At 46.8% G+C, this 9,184-nt stretch overlaps 1 protein-coding gene across 4 annotated transcripts in view; it reads left to right on the top strand.

The window, feature by feature from the left end:
• The window catches only part of ANKH (ANKH inorganic pyrophosphate transport regulator), a 169,373-nt gene that overhangs the window by 84,118 nt on the left and 76,071 nt on the right, over positions 1–9,184 (top strand). Inside the window, exons 2-3 of one of the 4 annotated variants that reach the window (XM_025209629.1) lie at positions 3,989–4,126; positions 4,900–5,075. The exons of 2 other annotated variants lie outside the window; for them this stretch is intronic. The gene's annotated coding sequence lies outside the window, so the exon portion shown is untranslated. The remainder of the gene's footprint in view (positions 1–3,988; positions 4,127–4,899; positions 5,076–9,184) is intronic. One more of the 4 variants, XM_025209630.1, reaches the window with a different exon arrangement.

The raw sequence follows: 9,184 nt of genomic DNA on the forward strand, positions 1-9,184 counted from the left end.
CAGGGAAGGGGTTCGTCGAGGGATCGTTCGGCGACGGGGAGAGGCCAGAAGTTGATCAGACCCCTATAGCCTTCGCTGGGTTCGATAGGCTCCGCAGCGCTTAGAGATCTTCACGAGACGTGAAGTTCTCCTCCAGATGGTTGTGGAGTCCTCCCTTGCGTTGGTTCTCCTCGGAGGTCTCCAACTTGGGTGGAAACCGCTCAAGCCTCTTATACAGCTAGCAAGCCAATCACTAGCCACCACGTGGGAATAATTTAGAACTGGCCAATAGTGGGACACAAATTTGCATGCGAATGGCGGGAACTCCTTTGCACCGTGCATATCTCTTTGCAACTAAGAAATGCACCCTGCAAAGAAAGCTCCTAGTGGTGGGAAATAATTTAGCAGTGCCGAAGCGCGCACAAACAAAATCACACCCTTGGGTTGTGACACAACCAAGAAAGGTTACAGAGTCACCTGTGACTTTTGATGAGTTTTGCCCCTGTTGGCACAAGGCGCAGGGTGTTAAAAGGCCCTGTTCTACAACCTTCTTTTTCATGCCAGCTTACTACTATTACCCACAGGATCTTAGTAACACTTGCTTGGTGTAGCCAGGGAAAGCAGCCTTACTTCTGACTGGAGTCTCATTAGCAGCCCTATTCACCAAGGTTCTAGTAGGGATGCAGCACATCCAATAGTGCCAGGTTCTATCTTGAAGCCCCCATACTCTGGAGTTCACCTGTGCCTGGTATTTTAGCAAGGATCTATTTATATAACACATTCAAACAATTTTCCTTTCTACTCTTTTAACAAAACTGGCAAAAATTGAAGATGAATCTAGAGCAGGGGTGGGCAAAATACGGCCTGTGGGCTATATCTGTCCCACCAACTGATTCTGTCCAGCCTCACGGGCAGGCAGCACAGGTGGCAACACCATCTCCAGCCTCTGCTGGTGCCATGGAGGATGCTGGGTAGAAGCAGCCCCACCTGCCCACCCAGCTCCACATGGCAGGCCCTAGGCAAGCTATGCTTGGGACCTAGCACTCCCACTCAGGCTGAGCTGGCAGCACCCTGCTTACCTGCAGCTTGAAGCTGATGGGAGCCACCTTGGCACTAGGACCTGTGCCTAAGGCAGTGGAGCTTCCCCAACACAGGTGAAGCCCTGGTCCAGGCCTTGACCCACCTCCCACCTTGCCCTGTGCAGTGCTGCAAGCTAGCCCAGCCACCCACTGCCTCCCGGCTGCAAACAATGCAACTCCCATCCTGTCCACCCAAGTGAGGCTGCCCCCAGTGCCCTGGAGCTGTGGCTCCTCCTGGGGGAAGAGGGACCCCTAGGCTGCAGGTGGGTACAGCCTGCATGGCCCTGGTGGGGAGCTGGGGCAGGCTGGAGGGGGCAGCTGGGCTTCCCCAGGGTTGTGGGGGAAAGCTGCAGGATGGGAAAGGGTGGGGAGCAGGCAGGTTTGGGGTGTAGGCTGCTCTTGAGGGATGTGTCTGGGTGCAAGCTGAGACAGGAGCTTCCTTGTTATTTGGGGGGTGGCTGGGCTGCAGTAGGGCTCCACTGGGAGTGGGGACCTCCTCCCTTGGCCAAGTGTCCTGCTGGCTGGTTTTGGTTCCCTTGGGAGAGAGACTTTATTTGAGCTATTATGCAATTGCCTCTATACGAAAGAAACAGGGAGAGAGAAAAGGAGAAAAAGGAGAAAAGAGAGAATGGAAAGAGAAAGGAGCGGGGTGGAGGCTGTCATGTGGGTACATAGGTGACTTATAAGCCCAATCTTTGTCTTGAACAATCTGCTGCAACAGGGGCAGGAAAGCAATGAGGACTGAGTACGAGAGGTTTTTGTTTTCCTGGCCATGTGTTTCTTCATTGCTTCTGCTGTGCATTGCTGTTCGAAGGCCAGTGCTCTGTTCTGGATGTATTACCTCCAGGATGGACAGTGATTTGCTCCTATGACTCTGGGTCAATGCTGAAACTTTTAGGGACACCTTTAGGGTGTCCTTGTACCATTTCTTTGGTGTGCCGCGAGAGCATACTCCATTTGACAGTTTGCCATAGAATATTTTCTTCCGCAGGTAAGCATCAGGCATTCTTGAAAGGTGGCCGGCCCATCTTAGCTGAGCCAGTTTCAGTAGAGGGAGAGTACTGGAGAGAGCTGATCTTCTGAGCACCTCACTGTCCAGAATCTTGTCCTGCCACTTGATCTTTAGTATCTTTCGCAGGCAGCACAGATGGAAGTGGTTTAGTTTCTTGACATGACGCTGGTAGACAGTCCAGGTTTCACAGGCGTAAAGGAGGGTCAGGAGACTGATGGCTTTGTATACCTTCAGTTTTGTTGACATTCCAGTGCCTCTGTGGTCCCAGATCAACTTAAGGAGTCTGCCGAAGGCCATGCTAGCTTTCGCTAGTCTCGCATAGACTTTGTTGTCATGCTGCCTAGATAGACAAACTTGTCGACCATTAACAGTTGTTGGCCTGTAACTGAGATGTGTGGTTCCTGGGATGTTGTGCTAGGCGCAGATTGAAACATCATTTTGGTCTTCTTTGTGTTAATAGTGAGTCTGATGTTGTCGCAGGCTGACAAGAATAGGTCCATGGACCGTTGCATGTCAGTCTGTGAGCCTGTGCATAACACACAGTCATCAGCGAAGAGGAAATCACAAAGCATGGCTATCTGGACTTTGGAGGTCACTCGGAGCCTGTGCAGGTTGAAGATGTTTCCGTCAAAACGGTACCTGAGCCCTATACCAAGGTCATCGTCTTGGAAGGCATCTGACAGCATGGCAGAGAATATCATGCTGAAGAGGGTAGGTGCGATCACACAGCCCTGCTTGATGCCATTTGTGACCAGAAAGGGGTCAGAGCATTTGCTACTCGCAAGGACGCGTGCCATCATGCCATTGTGGAACTGTCAAACCATATCAATGAATTTTCCAGGGCATCTGTACTTCATTATTTCTCAGAGGCCTTCGTGGTTCACCGTGTCGAAAGCTTTGGCTAGGTTGATGAACATAAGAAGGTCGACGTTCTGTTCCTGGCACTTTTCTTGAAGTTGCCAGGCCGTAAACACCATGTTGGTGGTTCTGTGTCCTTTTCTGAAACCATGTTGGCTCTCAGGCAGTAGGTCTTTAGATGGTCAGTCAGCTGGCTGAGGAGGACTCTTCCAAGTATCTTGCTGGCAGTTGAGAGGAGGGAGATGCCTCTGTGGCTGTCACAGAGTTGGTAATTTCCCTTCCTTTCGTACAGGTGGATGATGGAGGCATCCTTGAATTCTTAAGGGACTACCTCCTGCGCCCACATACTGCAGAAGATTTCAGTTACTTTCTCAGTGAGGTCGTGACCACTTGATATAGAGACCTCCGCTGGAATCGCGTTGACCCCAGGCGCTTTGCCACTAGACATTTGTTGATGGAGGAGGTCCAATTGAGGATGGCGCTGAACTGTTTAGCCCATCTCTGGAGGCTCTGGGCCTTGTAGTTAGTAGCGTGGTCCCGTCGGCAGACAGCAGAGGAAAGGATCCAAGGCCCTGCGGACCTTGGGAGAGAGACTTTATTTTGAACTATTATGCAATCACCTCTATAAACACTACTTATAAAAACATAGACCAGGACAGAAGTTGTTTTTTGAAATAAAATTAAAATATAATAGATGTTTGCATTTTAGCATACATTTTTTTTTGTCTACAATTTGTTAAAATGGTATCTTCACCATTAATTTTATGTGTGTGGCCTGCAACAGCTCATCAAAACTTGTTAAGTGGCCCTCTGGGTGAAATAATTACCTACCCCTACTCTAGGCAATCTCTACAATTTACCTTTGTTTCTAGTGACAACGGATGTCATTTATGTTTGTCAGACTCCTGGCTAATGTTTAATAATCAGATAGCAGTAGTGTTTAGGACAGTTCCCCCCACCTCCAGCATCACAGCATCTACGGTCCTTTTCTACATACCAGCTTAATGCCATTACCCACATCTTTATCAAAATGAGGCTTCTCTAACTGGTTTTTATATAGGGCTACAGGTTTAAATCCTCAAGCAACTGAAAGCAATGTGGAAAAATGTGAAGTGGGATATCTTGGCATGAACATGCGACCAGCACTGCAGGGCCTGGGCCAAGACTGAATCTGTTTGCATCTCATAAACAGACCTCTGTAAGTAACTGATTTCAGTTTTTACTCCTAACTGGAAGGAAAAATAGGGTATTTTGGATCAAATAATATATTTTTTTCTGATCAAACTATTCTGAATTTAGGATCCTTTCCCAGCCCTTTTAATTTATTTTAGGCAAGTTTAAGTTTAAAAAAAAATGGTTCCAGTCAATGCAAATATGCATTTTTGGAAGAATTTTTTTTAAAGGGAAAACACTGAAAAACTTCTTCTATCTCTGTGTACAAAGCCATAATAGGCTTGGGACCTGCCAATTTACCTTTCAGTGTTGCCAAATGAAGTCAGAAATCTGTTGTAGCTGGAGATCCCTTGCTGTAAGACACCTACTGGCAGAGGGTTTATTGTTAGTATTTCAATTCAACATTGGAAACTGACATTGCTCTTCCCTACCCCTCCCATTTAGCCTAAATAACCAAATCCTTCAGACTTTGTAGTACACAGCAACATTTAATATATATCAATAGCACTGCTTGGGCAACTCCTTTAAGTGGGCCAGGGTTTTAGTAAAAAAATACCTCTGTATAACAAGACCCCATGGAACCAGGAGAAAAGTTCTTTAAAAGGGGGTGTTTCCCCCCAGTGGCCAAACCACAGCTTGCATGGTACTTGCCGCTCTCCACAAATTGGCCAAAGCCCCACCCAATTCTCCCTGAGGCAGCTCTGGGGGGCAGCGCAGCCCGGCACTTCCCATCACTCCAGCTTTCACTACGGGAAACACACCCCGAGCCCGCCCTCTTCCCTCTTTGTCTCCCTTCAGGTCTGCTGGCTCAGGTGCCCTGGGGTTCGCTCCCCGGGTGGGAAAACTGGAGCTGCTTGGAGGTGCGGGGGGTGGTCACCTCCACTCCAAGTCACTTAGCACCCTGCCTCCTTCCCCTCTCCCACCGTGCTCTCTGGCTTTTGAATTTCAATGGAGGATCAGATGTGGCTCACAGGGTGAGTAACTCTGGCCACCCCTGGTGTTTGCTCTGGTAGTTAGTTGATTTGCTGCATTAAAATAATAATAACAATAAATGCTTCTCATACTATTGGGATTGTTAAAAGCAGGGTTTTGTGAAAATGAGGTTGTGCTATGGAATAGATGCAGGTGGATTTTAAAATTCAAATTAGAAGGATGAGCAAATAAACTCATGTAATTGGGAAGGTCATTTTTATTTGACAGGGCATTTTCTGGCAGAAGAAGGCTGAGGTTGGCATAACTGTGTTGTAGTGAGTGAGACTTCTAGAAGATGGGAAAAGTAACAAATTCTACTGTTTAGAGTGAGCTGATAGAACATTTTACAGGGGAAGAGTGTGAAAGTTAAACTTTCCAAAGTAATCCAAGAAAAACTTTCCAGTAGTTTAACTATATACTGAGTGACAAAGGGAAAACATTTTCATACACACTTTAAAATAAGATGACAGGCTACATTCCATGCCATTTGATATTGAGGGAAATAGATGAGAGTGTTCAAAGTCAAGATTAGGCAGTTATCTGAATACTCCCTACATAAACTGAGACAAAATCAAAGATTCTCAGACCTTATGACTCAGGGCCTAAAGATAGTATCAGTCTTATATGAGAAAGGAATTCCTTCTGAGAACTGTTAGTTTCTATTCAACTGCTCCTTGGATAAGAACTAGATTTTGTCAAAATCAGAGCCAAGATATTTCATTAGGTAGATGATTGATATCTATTGGTATTTTACTTCCTATGGTACTGTGATTATTACATCACATATGAAAATGCTTCCAGCTGAGTTTCCAGCAAGCCTATCTGCAGTCCCAGAAAAAGGAAAATCACGACTGTGATTCAATTATTTTCAGATCTGTTTAAATGCTTTTAATTGCTTTCAAATCAAATGGTATAAAGATAACAAGTGAAAGGGAGAGAAAAACAAACACAAATGAAAGGATTATTTTTTATTTTTTGGTTTGAAGTTTCCAGAACTGGAAAACATCAAGTCTGTATTCAGGCTGGTAATATGGGTAACCTCTGTTCATTGCTTCGGCGCAGTTAAGACATGAGCTAATCTGGCAGCTCAACAGTTGAAGCACAAGTCACTCATAGCTAACAAACTCTGCTTTGTGTGGCTAGAAACATACTGTATGGAATAGCTGCTTAATAAGAAACCTTGGCCACCCCACCCCCAACCCCCATTGCTCACACAGTGGCAGAGGAAAAGGAAAAAAAAAATCAAAAGACCTCAGAAATGCTTTCCACAGCTCAAATTGGGCAAAACAGTGGAACGTTAGTAATGAGTCACAGCTCAGCCAGAGAAACAGACTTAAAAGCAAGTTAATAGCAGCATGGAATTGAGTACTGCCACTGGGTAAAGGAATGTATGTGAAGAAATGCTTAGTCATGGTACAGGTTCTAGAAAGAAGAGAGACCTGCTTATATTATGATATATATTTTGAATACATGGCAGGTTTGGCATGCATTTGATAGGTTTTAGTAGAGAGGCCTATTCTTATGTGTTCCCTTTTTGGCACAGAGCAGGACTGAAAAAGAATAGTAGACCAGTTTTCTTTGATCTGTCTTTCTTTGCAGGATCTATCTATATGACAAGTCAGAAATTGTGCATACATTCACTCAGTGGGCTCGTTACTGCTTATTTATATAGTGACAAAGCAAGCTGCTCGCTGACAGTGGAATAAATGAAATTTCATACCATTAACTTTTATCATGGACAAGCAGTAAAAGTTCTGTTATCCGGCATCTTACAAGCTAGCATGCTCCACTAACCAACTTATAAGAAAGCCGACTTATAAGATAAGTTATTTTCAGACTTCTGCCGGCCTGAGGGCATAACAAGCTGTGCAGGGCTATGCGGGACCCGCCTCCTGGATGCCGCGGGACGCAGTGGGAGAAGTGGCGGCCAGGGCCGCTCAATTAACAAGCATATTTTGTTATCCGGCATCCCCCGTTCCTGGGGGGAAAAAGATCAGATGTAATTACTGGAACTGAGGGCTAGCCAGGACCTCTTGGTCAGGACGGACTGCTGCTTACTTCTAGAAAAATTACTATGGATCAGGAGTGTCAGGATTTTTTTTTTTAATCATTCTTCCTGAAGAGAGTTTCTCTAGGATTACATTATGTCTCAGTACCATGCCAGGGCAGTAGTTCAGTCATAATTCAGAGGGGAAAATGCCATCTAATGAATCACCACTCCCTGAGCTCATCTGTGTTTTCCAAAGAGTCCAGAATAGAGAGGGGGGTTTTTAACAATAAGCTAAATGACATTAGAGCAGTAACTGAAAGATATATGAGTTGTGCCCAAACTGCAACAAAGGCCATTAGGTTCACCTAACAATCCATGCTAGGCATTTTGGATACCAGTTTCAACTTGCGTGGAACAAGTGTGGAGTACAGATGCTGTTTATTCCATTTTGTCTATGATTTTGTGCATATAAAGCATGACACACAGCAGTTGAATATAAAAAGCAATAGGAAGTATGCCTTGTTTTATTTTGTTAAGAAATATCATTGGCGTTCCAACAGGAAATTGTTAAAGTTTACCAAGTGTTGCCAGTGTTTGCCATATCATGGAAAGCAGCTAACAGTCTTATCTTTCTTATCTATTGGGTAAATGCAAAGTACTACATTTAGGGAGAAATGATCAAATTGGACAAATAGAAAATGGTGAATGACTGGTGGAGTTCCAGGACTGCAGAAAAGGGGGTCATCGTGGGCCACAAACTGAATATGAGTCAACTGTGTATTACTGCAAAAACCCCAAAAAACAAATACCCTACTGAGATGTATTAACATAAATACTGCATGCAGATAAGAAGTGATTCTTCTATTTTCTCCAGCTGGTGAGGCATTATCTGAACTATTATGTCCCATTTTGGACATTGCACTTCAAGAAAGATGTGGAAATTGGAAAGAGTCCTGAGAAGAGCAATTAAAATAATTACAGGTCTAGAAAATGTGACTGACGAGTAGGGACTTACATAATTTGCAGGGGCTTCCCCCCTTATTTCGTGGGCAAAACATGGACCTAGGCAGCCATTTTGCAGGTGGAGTGAAGTGGGCTCCCTGCATGCCTCTGATGGGCTGAGGAGCCCCACTGGCCCTGCCCCTTGCCACTGATTGGCTGCAACGGCTACCTGCCATGCATTCTGCCCCTCACTGCTGATTGGTGGAGAAGTGTGGGGCCGTATTACAGACAGTCCTTGCAGCCAATCAGTGGGCAGGAGCAGCAGCCATCTTGCCTGTGGACCTTCAAGGCCCGTGGCCTGCCTTCCCCCCCCACCAGGTTGCCACAGCACACTGCAGACTGCTGGCTCCCTCTGAGGAGCCAGCATTTTCTTTTCCATAAGTTTTTTTTCCTGTGGATTTTGTGTACATTGCCCAGATTTCATAGGCAATGTTGGATTTCGGGATTGCGAATTTGGTATGTCCATACTTATGAGGAAAAGTTGGAAGAATTGGAATTATTTAGTTTGGAGAAGGGAAGAGAGGCCCACTGCGCATGCGCGCAGTTTAAAAGGGCCCGCCGACCGGGAAAAAGCCCAGTTAGGCTTGGAAGTGGCAAGAGACGCGCGGGTGAAAGCTCGCTGTGCCCCCGCTCCCCCAAAGCCCCCCAGAAGCCCCCCAGAAACCCTCCAGCAGACGTGGAGCCCCCCGCTGACCCCCAGCACAGCCGGGGTAAGCGGGGCCCGTGGAGAGAGGGGGCTAACCCCTTAGTGTATGTGTGGGAGGAGGTGGCTGAGTGGAGCCGGGCCGGGTCAAGCCCCACCCAGGCCCCTACTAGGCCCAGCCCCCCAGGGAGAGAGAGAGGAGGGGGGGTACTCACCTGTCCCCCTCCAGTAGGGCAGGGTCCCCCAAATCCCAGGCAGGGCCCCCTTATTGCCCTAAGAGCAGCTTCCTCGATGGCAGGCCCACTGCGCATGCGCGCAGTTTAAAAGGGCCCGCTGACCAGGAAAAAGCCCAGTTAGGCTCGGAAGCAGTGAGAGACGCACGGGTGAAAGCTTGCTGTGCCCCCGCTCCCCTGAAGCGCCCCAGAAGCCCCCCAGAAACCCTCCAGCAGCCGCGGAGCCCCCCGCCGACCCCCCAC

The sequence above is a fragment of the Alligator sinensis genome, unplaced genomic scaffold, assembly GCF_000455745.1.
Source record: "Alligator sinensis unplaced genomic scaffold, ASM45574v1 scaffold420_1, whole genome shotgun sequence".
NCBI lineage: Eukaryota > Metazoa > Chordata > Crocodylia > Alligatoridae > Alligator > Alligator sinensis.